At 39.2% G+C, this 15,348-nt stretch overlaps 1 protein-coding gene across 1 annotated transcript in view; it reads right to left on the bottom strand.

Moving 5' to 3' along the window:
* Positions 1-15,348, bottom strand: part of TOPAZ1 (testis and ovary specific TOPAZ 1) — a 1,272,938-nt gene that overhangs the window by 1,219,291 nt on the left and 38,299 nt on the right. The gene's annotated exons all lie outside the window — the stretch shown is intronic.

The following is a 15,348-nucleotide window of genomic DNA, read 5'->3' as shown; positions in this document are numbered from 1 at the left end:
TCATTTACTTAAACTTTTTCAGAATTTTAATTTCTTATTCACTAGATGGCAAGAGACAGTATGCTGCTATTCCTGCTTGAACCCCAACTGCACACAGTTAAAGCTATTCTACTTTATCAGTGAATAAAGTGCACATCAATATACAGCATAAAGACAAGGACAAATATATTACTTTCCTGTCCTGAGAAGACAATCTACATCAACAGCACTACATACCATGAAAGTAACACAGCCCCACCAGGATACACACACTCCCCAGAGGATGTCAGTGCCTTAATGGATGCTCCACATTTCTTTTGACATTAAACCCACCAACACAGTAATAAAACATACACAAAAAGTATAGTATGCACAGGCTGCAGCAGCGGATACACAATGCACTTAATACAGACTGGTGACAAACGTCTCAGAGTTAAACACAGTCACAGATGTACACGGAGTTCCAAGATACATTCAAACAAGAATGCCTGTACCCCAAGTACTACTCAAACCATACCCAAATACAGTAAGACCACTATGAACCAGCTCAAAGCAGAGCCGATTTAAACCCTACCTGAATACAATAAGAGCACTATGAACCAGCTCAAAGCAGAGTTGCATAAATAATGTAGAACTGCATTTTGACAGTGAGGTAGGAACATGAAAAACTGAAATAATTGGTAACTGAAGCACATAAGAGGAGATGCAAAAATAAGCCCCAGTGTTGGCTCTTGAATCGAATTATAAATCTGATACCATCATCAGAAAAAACTTCACTCTTGGTACAGCGGTTAGCATTGTCGCCTCACAGCAAGAGGTTCTCTGGTTCGATTCTCGGCTGGAGCACCTTCTGTGTGGAGTCTGCATGTCCTGCCCGTGGTCGAGTGACGTTTAATGACATGCAGGTAGGTGCATGCGTGAATGGATGTGCCCTCTTTGAAGGTTGGGTGTCGGGCTGGCAACTCGGCACCGTAGAAATCCACTGCCAATCATTAGTGGACAGAGTTCCTCTGTGGCGACCCCTAATCGGGAAAAGCCAAAAGACATTACATTTTTACTCAAACATCAGACAGTGTGGTCTACCATGTAGAACAACTTACAAAGCACATGTTCAACCAGCTTTGACAAAACAAATGCCAATACCAAATGTTGGATTGCAGAGCACTGGTAGGGACTCTATTAGGGTTCAGCAAAGTGAATATGATGGCACAGGTGGGAATAAAAACTGGCCTGAGAAAGAATCACACAGCAACATCATCTTCAATATGAACAAGGGCTTTTCTCAGCCACTCAACTGGGGTCAGTAAGACTGCTGCAAAGGCTGTATTAACTATACAGTGCTAATGAAACAGTAAAAAAAAAAATTGGGAAGCGACATTAAGCAACATGGTCTTCACAGTTTGACAGTTGCTTTTAAGTGATACCTTACAGTGGGGAAATAATCAAAGCAAAGGGGAATATTTTAACTTATTTTACCTGTCTGGGCACATTATCTGGTGAAATTACGAGTCTGGAAACAAGATGGTCATGATTCTTCGATAGCCATTATTCCTGTGATACCAATTTGGTGAGGGAGTAAAATACATCAGAGGTTGCACTAACTGAACCTATTTAATGCATTAGCAAAAGAAAATTAATGGAAAGGCAACAGAGAAAAATGCTCCCAACAAAGAACTTTAGTTCAGTTTGCCTGAATCAGAGACTATAGTTTAGTAATTTTTCTTGCTTGGCTTGCTGAAAGTATCCCAACATCACTGTCAAACAGAGGCCTTGGCCAAATGTGACCATTTCTTATTTTTCATCACCACAAGAACCACCTCCCATATAATTCTAAGTCTCAAATAAGGAAGCCTTGTGTATTTTTATTAGTGAGGCAGCAGTACTATCATAATAAAATACTAAGATACAAAGCTAGCACAAGTACCAGAGATGGAGCTGTAGAGAACTGCTCCTTATTGTTGCAATTCCATTCTCTGGTTCTAAAGGAACATCAGTGTACAGGTGTTTGGTTATCAAGGTGCCGTGTACCTATTCCTCACATCCTGAGTTGGGGAGAAGGGTGAATTCTTTACTCCAGCAGTGGGGTACACTTTTGGCACGGAAACATTCATAACAGCATAGCACATACCCACCTCCATGTCACAGTGTTATATCTAGCACATACTCACCTCCATGTCACAGTGTTATATCTAGCACATAAGCACCTCCATGTCACAGTGTTATATCTAGCACATAAGCACCTCCATGTCACAGTGTTATATCTAGCACATACTCACCTCCATGTCACAGTGTTATATCTAGCACATACTCACCTCCATGTCACAGTGTTATATCTAGCACATACGCACCTCCATGTCACAGTGTTATATCTAGCACATACTCATCTCCATGTCACAGTGTTATATCTAGCATATATAACACTGTGACATGGAGGTGAGTATCTAGCAGCTTTGTTACAACTACATGTAAAGAATGCCCGCTTCTAAACTCACTAAAAAATAAAGGATTCCCGAGTCATCGTGATCTAGTTTGAGGCAGGCCAGATCACAGTACAGAAGTCAATTTTTAAAAAGGGAGTAATACAAAAACAAAATGTTGTACTTACCATAACATTACATCTTCACAATCCACATTCATTCAATTCAAACAACAGGACTGGTCACCCCAGACAGCAATGCAAAATTAACAGGCTTTCCCAAGAAGGCAAGTTCCTCCTCCCTCTTGCTTACACAATGCACCTCACTCCCACTCCTCTGCAGATCAAGTCTGCTTTCTGCTTGCTCAGAATCCCAAGTAATATTTATATACATGCATGTGCGTGCAAAGATGTATACACACAGGTGTGTGTGCGCGTGAGTTTGTATATTAACATACATCACACACACACACACACACACACACACACACACACACACACACCTCTCAAACACTATTTTCTAATCTCCTCTCATTACGTTGAATAAATCTGGGAGGAAGTGGTAGGGATCAAAAGGAGTAAGGGGGGGGTGATGAAGTAGAGGGACATAGATCATGAAAATCTAACTTTATGATAAGTACATGCTACCACATCTTACATAATCCAGCCTGTCCACTTCAAATGGTAGGAGCAAGTCCCCAGCTGTACTTCTTGTATGGTATCATAATAAAAAACCTCTTCAAGGATGGTGGCCCTGAAGAAAACCTAAATCATGGGATCACATACAGGTCACAGTTCTTGCAAACGTATACTGTGAAACCATTGTTGCAGCAGCACAAACGTTTCTTAATATACATTATATGGGCCTTTGGCTTGTTTCTACCCAAATTTACTGCAGACATAGTCAAGGAACTACTCATAGCTGTGCACTACCACTAATACTTCCTTTTCTATCTCACCTTCTGTACTGTGCATCGATAAATGACCTTAACCCACAGACCTCTCTTAAAAGCAATGTATGTAGCTTACTTCAAGAGTACTTCAAAATTCAGTTTCTCCTTTCTTCCTTGTGTTTTGCTCCTGATGTATGTTTATGCAAAAAATCAATAAAATGATTTAAAAAAACTAACACAAAATGGCAATTTCAGTAGCTTATATATTTTCAACCAAGTTATATAATTAAATAGAAACATGAAAAATCAATCACTCATGACCCCATTATGTTACAATACATTAGATACTGCAACAGACATACGTAGAAAATAAGTCCACATTCTACATTCATGTGCTGTTTTCATAAGGTTTATGAAGATTTTATATGGCAGTATACAGTACTCTCAAACACAACAGTTTGTACTCAAGATTTTGATACACAGCAATTTGTTTTATTCTGAAATACCATGAAAATGCCCTGTAAATGGAAAAAGATTGTATTAATTTTGTTGTAAATGCTCTCATTATTTTATAAAAACGTATATTAAAACATTATTACAAAGAATGAAATTGCACTGTATTCCAATGCCAGGGCACTTCTATGGGCTAGGCTTGTAAAGGCCCCAGGGCAATTAGCCTAGTATACACATATGAATCTATGTTCCATGCGATTCTGCTAACTCAGTTGTGTATACAGCTACCAAAAATAAACTGGTTCCCACCACTGCACAGAAGACTAAACAAACGAAAAAAAAGTCAGTGAAAATATGCGAGTGAAGGAAATATCTGAATAAAATGTATAGTGGAAACGTTCATTTTTATGAAGTGCCTGAAATTTGGCATTATTTTTAAACATTATGCTTAAAACATCTTGCATTACACAATTTAACAGATTCCAATTGAGTTGCGAAAGCTGTCTTAAATGTGTGAACTATCAAGCTTTCAGACTGTATGCACAGGCTGTGAATACAAGCAGACAGAAAATTCGTCTGCTCTAAAATTCTCTAAGCTTTTTTTTGTATACAATAAGCTCCCCATGGCCTCATGCAATAATTACATCAGTATTTCCATTCCATGGTTAGATATCCTCTGGAAACAAGAAAAGTGTTTTTTACAAGTAAAAACAGTTAATGATCCCCTCAGACTGTGAGTAACTACTTAGACAGGATGTTTGGAAGGTAACGAGATTTTCCCAAATCTATTTGCATTCTATACTTTACTGTAAGAAGTTTGCAATGCTCTGTATGTTGTAACAACTTGAGCATTTTTTCAGTTTTTGTGACTTAGGATTTCGAAACAAGTCAGTCAGTTTAGAGACATCAATCTCATGCCCAATTCATGCATAGTGTTTTCTGCTTGTTAATCACAATATTAACAATCTTGGATTAATCTTCCTACAAAAATGGACAGCTGTTAAAGAATTTACCATAGCTGTATATGCCTTGGTGATCAAAGGTGTAATATTCCAGACTGTTGGGTTATCTTGCTATATAACCTGGGTGTCCAGCCGATGCACCAAGGCAAATGCCTTCCATACAGAGCCATAAACCTGACATATGACCCAAGCCCACAGGTGTAAGAGTATATAAACAGATATACAAGCATACTATCTCTCAAAGAGCCAGACCTGGTGCCATCTGAGGAAAGGTAACAATACAGGAAACAGTCAGCCAAGAGGTGGGAAGGTAAAAAATATGTCTCCCCTCAGTCTGTGAGAAAACAAAGAACAGCAATATACTCTAACAAAAGGGAGATAGTAAGGTGGAAGGGATATAACTGTATTATGTCCTTCCTTAAATCAGTGGCAGCATTACAGACTGTTGTGAGATTCCTAAAAGAAACATCTTTGTTAAACCATCACTTATGACACAGGCAATCATACATTTATAAAAATGAAAAGCGCACAGACACAATCCTAGTTGCAAGCATTTTACATGACAAAATATTTCGACACCCCCCCCCCCATTGCAAATATACATCACTAAAATCTACCCAACCATTTTCAGTCAAACATTAAATAGCTCATTTAAGTCCTGCCTTCTTTTAAACCTCATTCCTCCCCTGTATGTACTGTTCCCACAATTCTCATTTTTTCCTATGTAGTTTGCTCCTACCCTTTTCTAAAGATCTTAAATCCAAATTGCTTTATCTCTGTTACTATATTCACCACTTTTAGTATAGTTGGTTTAGATTTTGATTTCCATTTTCTACCAATTGCTTTTTTGTCCGCCACCATAATTAGACACAGCATGGCCTTACCATGTCTAGGTAATTCCAATTCTGTATCACGCTCAGAAAAAATAATCTCCCCCATCACACCAATCTGTCCACCCAGCATCTCAGATAGTGCATCCCACATGGAATCCTTAAATTCCTCCAACTCACCACACTCCCAGAAACTATGCTCTCAGTTACCTCTTTCTACCCTGGTCACACCTCTAACATTTGCTGTCTACCCGAGGAAAAATTCTCTGGAGTCTACTTGGGGTATAAAAATATCTATGTAAACATTTCCAAGCAAAAACCCTAAATCCTCCAGATTTTGTTGCATATTTGGGAGACGTACATATATCCTACCATCGCTTCTTTGTGAATTGCATATACAATCTCTTCCCAATCCTTTCTAACCTCCTCTAATTCTTATAGTTAACATGCAACATTTTATATGCTCTACTAATTATTCCTGTTTTTAATAGCAGCTTCTCTTATAGATTCTACTGAAAACTCTACCAGTGATGGTCTTTCATTTAGGACTCCCCTATTTCTTTCTGCCTATACTCTGATATCAGTCCTTAATAGAGAAAGCAATCTCTAACCTGCAGTCCAAACCAATTTTTGGCATCTTCCCATTCTATTATCTTTCCCTCTCGTTATTTGCTCCCAATTCCCTGGCTCCTTTGTCAGTTTTCTCCAATAAAATCCAGCCCCCCTTACCTAGTGTCTATTATCCCTAATTGCAGTCATTCCTATCAGCAGAATCTCCTTTCTCCATTCCTGTGTTGGCTTAGTTCTTAGGATATTTTCTGCTAATATATATGTGTGTGTATGTGTATATATATATATATATATATATATATATATATATATATATATATATATATATATATATATATATATATATATATATATTCTGCATGATTTACTACTATTCTGCTGAAAGTCCTGCATCCAAAATCCCAGTCTTGTCTTGCTTTTTGAGCTTCCCCCATTTCATCTCTTTCCACTCTGAATTACTATTCTGCATGTGCTGTGTGCAGGAGCCTTAACTGTATAGCTCTGAAATGCACTGTCAGACTGGGTAATCCCAATCCGCCCTGTTCTATTGGAAGAATCAACTTATCCCACTTGACTCTTGCCGTCTTCCCCTCTCACATAAAGTCCTTCAACTCTTTATTAATTGCTATCCACAAATTCTTCTCTGGTTGATAAAAAATATGTCTGACCTGTGTACAAGACTAAAAACATTTCAACAGCTTGCATCTTAATATCCACATCCATATAACAAAGCTTCCATTTTCTCCCCTTTTGTATTCTTTTGCTCTCTTCCCCACATATCCTTAGCTGCCACTCCAGAATAATTTTTAACCCATACTCCTAAATACTTAATTTTATCAGGTCCCCATAAATATAGATGCTGCTAAACCAAATCTTATGTGGGTACAAAAGTTACCGCTATTGCCTTTGTTTTATCTTCATCAATTTTGTATCCCTAAAAGACTGGACCAATCTCAAACTGTTCTACAACACTGTAGTGTCTCTCTCTGGTTTTGCCAGGTGTAAAATCATCTGCAAACAGAGACAGATTTTTTTGACTACCATATCAGTTATATCCTTGAATTTCTGATTCCATTATTTTCTTTGCCAATGGTTGTAAATATAATGCATGCAAAAAAGGGGGAAGAGGACACCCCTGCCTGGTTCCTCTGCTCAAGCAGAAATTATCAGAGGACCCCACCCACTTGAATTTTCACCTCAAATCCCTCATATATCCTCCTATTCAACTTTATACTTTTTTTCAGGATATGCAAATGCTTCCATTGCCCTGCTCATAAAATCCCATCTAACTCTGTCAAATGCTTGCTCAAGACCCAACAACAACGGCATTTTCTTACATTCTACTTCCATCGGGATAAAGTTCTGTTAATGTTGTCAAAAGTTTGTTTCCCTCCACAAAACCACACTGATCCACATCTATCAAGTTTGGCAATACTTTTGGCATTCTTTTAGCCATTATAGACATGAACACTTTATAATCAAGGTTTAGTATTGAAATGAGCTTGCATGAAGTTGGATCTGATGGATCTTTAGCCTCTTTAGGTATTACAGCTACCACTGCTTTTTCCAGGGTGTTAGTACTTCTCTCCTCCACTTAAAATGCTGTTTATCTTCCAGATCTTTACCAGTTTTTCCCTCCTAGCATCCAAACTTCCACAGGAATACCATCTATTCCTGGGGACTAATCTGTAGATTGGTTATACATAAAAATTTTCATCACATCTCCTCCTATCCAACTATTAGTAATTGAGCCTCATCTACCTCTGACCTTGGCATATTTAATTCTTCCATAAACATTTCCATTTGTATCTTTTCTTGATTTCCATATTTCTCTACTTTATACAGACTATCATAGAAATTCTGAAATATTTCTAAAACCTCTACAGGATCTCATCATCTTCCTTGCTATAGGCTCCCTAAGTATGGTGACAGCCCTTTCTTCTTTCTGTTGCCAGAATTGTTGTGCTAAAAGTTGTTGTGCTCTAGTGTTATCAAAACAAACTGCAATCTTTCTAAACTCATCCATTATCGAGGTAATCCCTTATTTTCTGCTTAGCATTCTGCAGCTGATACTCTTCTTGTACTGTGAGATTTCCCCTATTTTGCAATACTTCAACATTTGTCAGTCCCTCTAAATAATTCTTGTTGCTTCTTAAACCATAGCTATCTTTATTTCCACCCTATTTTTAAACTCCATCTTAATTTTATCCCACTCCCTAGCTATATTTTCAGAAGTAATTTCTATTCTCTCGAACCGCTCCTGAATAATCTCCACTACTCATTCCTTAAATTCCTGTCTTTTTAACAGATAAGTGGGAAAAGCACCAGTGTCTTATTTTTATTTCATTACCTTTTTTTTATTTTGGTTATTATTGGCGCATGATCTGAAAAAGTTATTTGGTGCATATCAAGACCTTCAATTAAATACACATGTTCCTCTGAAATGTAAATTTGTTCTAGCTTAGTCCATTTTTTACATCTTGGGCAATATGTAAATTCACTCTGAACTTCTATCACTGAATTCATATCCTCCATGCCAAATATTTTCATAAATTTCTTCAAATATTTACCCTCCTTTGTTATACTTTCCCTTCTGAGCCACCAGATACATTTTCACTGCTGCAAATCATATTCTAGTCCCCATCTGTAAGTAATATTCGCTGCTAAAAAATGATTTCTCGCACAATTTTCTTAAGCTCCATTACAGCAGTTTTGAGTGGAATATAAATACATACCAGTGTAATAATCTTCCCTTGCCAGTAGCCCCTTAGCACTACAAATCTGCCATTATCTTCTTTGTTATCCTCTTATATCACTATTGGAGCTCTTTTATTGAAGTACTACTCTTTCTTTGTTACAGATATTCCCTTGAATAACCATCCTAAAAACATTTCTTTATCAAATTCACGTTAAATTTTTTTCAAAGTGTGTCTCCTGTAACATAGCAATTTGCTTTCTACATTTTTAAAATAGTTCACTATCTCTTATCTGTGAGACCATTGACATTTAAAGGCACTACAGAAAGCATCGCTGTATTAAAAAGTTATTATTCCTACCTTTTATGTATAACATGTTTTGTTAAATGTCTAGTTCCAGCTTGTGTGTTACATGCATACACTGTTTGGCAGGTTGATCTTTTATACAGTGTCTATTTGCATCCATTTGAGCCTATGTCACATCTTCAAATATTGTTTTACCCTCCTAACATGAAACAAATGTCCGAAACAGACCGCCACAAAGTTGAGTTAACATAAAAGAAAGGTTATCCATGCTAAGACGCATGGTGCAGCCCTGTGCTTCTACTAAGTGCTAACTGGTTTTGTCATAGCTTTATAGCTCTCCCAGCTGGGAAATCCCCTGAATGCTTTCAGACAATATTATCCCTTAGCCAGTTTCTCTTTTTCTCAGCCAATCACTCTCCACCAGACTGTAACCAATTTCTTTATCAAATTATCTCCATGGAGACATGAGAACCAGACAGCCAATTTTTCATTATCAAATTGTCTCCATGGAGACATGAGGGCCAGATACAGAATTGCTACTAAGCATACATTCATTTGCAAGAAAAAAAAGCCTCACAATATTCTTTCATTTACTTGCTTTCTCTTAAAACTTGTTACTAAATCAATTTAAGGTCCTCAATCCAGTCATTCCCCCACATAAGAATGAGAAAAGGCAAATTAATTTTTATTTTGTCATGCTCTTAACCAGGCTTTTTGTTTTTTATATTGAAGGAAGAAAGAAAGGGATAAAACAGCAGCACCTATTTATAATCCCCATTACACTTAAAAAAAAAATAAATAAATAAAAAATATTTACTTTATAGTATACAAAGAAAACCATACATCACAAAAACAGTACTATTAAGAAAAAACATTTCTTTACTTATAGTTCATGTTTTCCCCGATCCTCCTCAAAGCATTTTTCCAAACATTAATAACAAAGTGGGGTATATACTTTACAGTCCTCCACAAATCCAACAAATTCTGAAAAAGTCCAATATTTCCAATGTTTTTTCTTCAGTAATATTTCATAAATATAATTATTGCATTGCAATCCCACATTAAGTTACTAGTTTTATTACTGCTCATCCCCATCTCCCAAACCCTGTCTCTGCTTCATTTCTCAAATACTCTTAATTCTTCAAGTCAACTCTTGTGCTCCCCCTCCTTCTCTCCATTTTCTATTGAAACAGTGGAAAAGGTTTTACATGTACAGTCTCTCTGTGGTCTTTATCACCAGAAAAAGCAGCAGAATCTCCTCCTGTTTCACAGTTCACTTTTTGTTGGACAAACTTTTGCATTTCCTCCTTAGCATGTACTTTTTCAGAAAAGGATTTTGTCCTTCCATGGAAGAATACCTTAAAGATAGCTGGATACAGCAGTTTGAATCTCACCATTGTCAAGACATTCCCTGAACAAAGGGATGAATTTACTCATCTTCTGCCTGGTGTACAATGAGTAATCTTACTCTAAACACTGTATTTTGTCCTTCTGGCACAGTTTTGTCAGAATCAACACCTTTTGATGGTAGAACTGCATCTTTAGGTCTAGATTGTTTTTTCAGATCCAGGTTTGGAGCATATACATGATGTGCCCTTTCATCTAAACTCCTGCTGTGGAATACCAGTCCAGTTGCTTATTTTTCATTAAATTAATGCAATCTTTTCTTTCCAGCTTTTCTGGTACAACTGAAAATCTCAGGTTTTCCCTACATGCTTTGTCATCTAATTCCAGTATTTTTTTAAACATCTCTTCCTGAGCAGTCTCATTCAGCCAGCCTTTTCTACATTTCAACCTCGGATTTTTGCAGCTTAACACATCATCTGAATGTCTATTTAAAGCTTCTTCCATTTTTTCCCAGTCTTTTGTCGTTTGTGTTGATTTACTCCATAAGTGTTTTGTTTATTTTAACCAGGTCTGTGTGCAGTTGTCATATTTTCCTGCAGGGTACTGGAGTCATGTCTAGGTTGCATTGCTTTTTGCTGAACAGCTGCAGAACTTTGTCAGTCAGTGTTTCTTCCTTACGTTTTGTAGCCATTGTTTTCCAGGTGCTCTGCAGGTCTTTTTCCTGGCATCCAAGCAGTACACTTACTAGGAGGTAAGAGGTTTAAGTGGTTGGGAGGGGGTGGGGGGGATCCCTGAACACTGGAATTTCCTTCCAAGTCATTATGTAACTGCTGATGGAAAGGGCCCATATGTCTGAAGTTACGACTTCCCAAACAGAAAGGTACGAGTTTAGTCTTTTTAGCAGAAGGAGGGATGGCCTGAGAGGGGATGAACGAGGCAAGAAATTTGTTTACCGGGAAGAGGAGTCTTTCCAGATTTGGAAGCATCTGTCTGGCTTGTCCTCAAATCTCTGTCTAGGCATTTTTCTGTCCTTCTGTGCAGACCTAGGGTCCCTGCGAGAAAAAAAAGTGGGCTTAGCCAGGCTGTTTCCCCTCATACTTGTGAACACACGAGGAAGATATACTTGAAATTTTTCAGTACTTTACCTTGTTTTTGCAAGGATTTAAATAAGCGGACCTTCTCAGGGCCAAATAAGAGATCCTATTAAGAGATGAATCCAAGAATTTAGCTTTAATATCCTCAGGCAGGGACTGGGAATAAAGCCATGCATATACTCTGACAGATGCAGTAAAAGCTGCTCTGGAAGAAGCTTCCAACTGCATCACAACTGTATGTATGTCTTGCCAACTGAACTTGAGCCACCATGTATAGCACTTCCAGAGAAAACAGTTTTATAAGACAGTTTTATTCAAATCAGTCAGAACAAATATTTAGCCCTTTGCTTTTGGTAATTCAAAGCTCTGAAGGCCAGGGTGAAAGAGGTGCAACACCTTCTTTCCATACATACCTATTGCCTTGCCATTTTTACTTAATAGCAACAGGTAAAAGTTTATATGGCTTGTCTGTGAAAAAAGAAGACGGGTCTGCTTAAGGGATTAAAGCAGAAGGATCTACTAAAGGGATTTTATACAAGACTTTTAGGTCTTCAGGCACTTTATAGACCTTATCATGTCTCTTAGGTGTTGAAGTTTGAGAGTCAGCTGCAGAAGTGGGTGCAAGTGCGTCCAGAAAAGGCTCCAAAATTAGGAGGATAGATGCAGGTGTGCCTACTTCTAGTAAACTGTTGCAATACCTTTTTCTGTACATCACATCTCTCTCTAGATTCCCATTCAAAATGTTGCATCATCTTAGTGATGGTTTCCCTAAAGTAGATTTCCTATACAGATGAAAGGAAAGTCTTCAGTTTAGTACTGAAGAAAGTACAGTTGTGTACACTTACCATAAATGTAGATGTCCGAGCGTATTCACTGTTGCAGTCATCATTTTTGGGTTATCTGCTTGCAATAGCCCTCAGTCGGCATGATTAACAAAGTCTTGGGTCCTGCATCGGTTGCTGTCCCTTCTTCCATGACGTCAGGTCGTCAGGGGTAAAAAAACATGCAGCCGATGCCATTACATCAGTTTTTCTTGCCCCAGCTATCAGGTGCCCCCTTACTGGGAAGCAATTAAATCTATAAATATATAAGGTTATACCCTCCAACAAAACAGCAAATACACCAAAAAGCTTTTGAAGATAGTAAGGGAAAGTGGAGGTATATCAGAAAAAGAAGGGGGCTGGAGGGAGGGTAACCAGGACTGCAACAGTGAATACACTCTAACATCTACATTTATGGTAAGTGTACACAACTGTACTATGTTCTTCATGTTTCACTGTTGCAGTATCACTTTTGGGTAGATTCCCAAAGCTAAGGATGGGAGGAGGAATTTAAATAAAATTAGGACCAGCTAAAAGGCCCTGCAAGACTACAGTGGCAAAGCCAGCTCTGGATTTAGGGAAAATTGGCAGATGGTAATGCTTGGTTAAAGTATGTACAGAACTCCAGGTAGCGGCTTCTAGTATGTCCCTGGTAGGGACACCTCTGAGAAAGGCTGTAGAGGTAGCTGCAGCCCTGGTAGGAGTGGGGTCTGATCCCCTGTGGGATAGGTTTTCCATGGTGTTTGTAGCAAAAATGAATGCAATGGCCTATCCATTTGGAAATGGTTTGCTTTGAAATAGCCTTCCCCTCTGTCCCTGCAGCAAATGCCACCAGCAGTTGATCAGATTTCCTTTGAGGTTTAGTTCTGTCCAAGTAGAATCAAATTGTCTGTGCACATCTAAGGACTGCAGAATCCATTCTCCTTTGTTCTGTGGATTAGGAAAGAAGGTTAGCAAATGTATGGACTGATTAAGGGCCACACTGGATACCACCTTGGGTATGAAGGAGGGATTGGTTCTGAGGGACATCCTGTCTGCATGAAAGATGATGAAAGGCTCCACTGCCATAAGGGTCTGTAACTCCAATACCCTTCTTGCAGGGGTGATTGCTAAAAGGAAAGCGGTTTTCCAGGAAAGGAATTTTAAATCTGCAGTAGCAGCTGGCTCAAAAGGAGGAAGAGTGAGTTTCTCCAAGACAAAGTTAAGGTCCCAGGCTGGAGATGGAGTTCTCCTGGGTGGCCTTACATTTTTGGCCCCTCTGAGGAACTACTTGAGCAGTGGGTGAGAGAAAAGGGGAGGCTCTGCAATATAATGAGATGAAATGGCTGAGGCATGAATTTTGATGGAGGAAATGGACAAGCCCTTATGAAGCATCTCAGTCAAATATTGTAGAATCTGAGGTAAATTGGGTACTGCTGCGCTCATCCCTTGAGACTGGTTCCAGGTACAAAATCTTTTCCATTTTGCAGCATAAGATTTTCTAGTACTAGGCCTCCTAGCCTCTAAAATGATATCCATCACTGATTTACTGAGGGTTGGTAAAGGAGAGGTTAGGTAATTAGCCAGGGTGCTAGGTTCAGGGTTTGCAGCTGAGGGTGCAGAATCTGGTTCTCCTGCTGAGACAACAGGGAAGGAGTTTGAGGCAGGTGCCATGGGGCCAAGCGTGACACTGCACAGGAGCGGGTACCAGTGTTGGCGTGGCCAGTCTGGTGCAATTAAAATCATCCTTGGCTTGTCCTGTTTGATCTGTAGTAGTACATTGGAGAGCAGAGGCAAAGGAAGAAAGGCATAAACTGATAGGTTTTTCCAGCTGAAGGATACAGCATCCACTTTCCAAGCTAGTTTGTGGGGAATCCTTGTGCAAAATTTGTCCAACTGATGGTTCTGGGGGGAGGAAACAGGTCTATATCTGGGCTCTCCCATTTGCTTGTCAACATGTTGAAAATCCTTGGTCCCAGTTTCCACTCGTGTGGGTCCATGAGGTTTCTGCTTAGTCCATCTGCCAGTGTATTTAGTTTTCCTGGCAGGAATCGAGCTTGTAGATTCACTTGGTAGCTCAAGGCTGTGTTCCACAATGCCATGAATAGTCTGCAGAGGGGGTAAGAGTGTGTACCCCCCTGCTTGTTTATGTACCACATGATCGTGGTGTTGTCAGTCTTTACCATTAGTTGTCCTGGAAGAATGTTGTCCTTGAAGGCTGTCAGAGCATTCTGTACAGCTAACATTTCCTTTTGATTTATGTGTAGGTGCATTTGACTTGGGTTCCATTTGCCCTGAATGCACTTCCCTGCCAGGTGAGCCCCCCATGCATAGTCTGATGCGTCTGTTGTTAAGGTTTGGGTGGCAGGGGGTAGTGTGAATGGTAGTCCCTTGTTTTGGTGGCAGGCCTCTGCCCACCAAAGGAACTCTAGGCATAGGCAAGGTATGATAGGAATCAAAGCATCTAGATCCTGTGAATGTTGACACCATAGGTTTTTGAGATACCATTGCAGATTCCTCATATGCAGCCTTGCATATGGAATTAGAAGAATGCAGAAGGCCATGAACCCGAAGGCTTGCAGATAACTGGGTTTTTATGGCTACTTGTTTGAAGTAGGTTGTCAAATGAGTCCGTTTCTCTGGCGTGAGGAAAGCCATCTGGGAAGTTGTCTTCAAGCTTGCTCCCAGGAATATAATTTGTTGACAGGGTACCAGGTGTGATTTCTTTTCGTTTATGGTGTACCCCAGACAAGTCAGTACCCTGTGAACAAAGGCCAGATGATTCAAAAGTATGTCATGGCTTTCTGCCTGAATTAGACGATCGTGCAGGTATGGATATATTTGAATAGTTCTTTGCCTGCAGAATGCAATAACTGGAGCTAGGCACTTTGGCTTATCTACTGCTCCCAGGGTATTCACAAAGGGCAGTGCAGAGAACTGATGGTGCATGCAGCCTGCTTTAAAGTATAGGTATCTTCTGCAAGACTCCCGGATAGGATGTG

The sequence above is a fragment of the Protopterus annectens genome, chromosome 2.part0 (assembly GCF_019279795.1).
Source record: "Protopterus annectens isolate FY-2018-M chromosome 2.part0, PAN1.0, whole genome shotgun sequence".
Lineage (NCBI taxonomy): Eukaryota > Metazoa > Chordata > Ceratodontiformes > Protopteridae > Protopterus > Protopterus annectens.
This window is presented reverse-complemented; position numbering and strand designations above follow the sequence as displayed.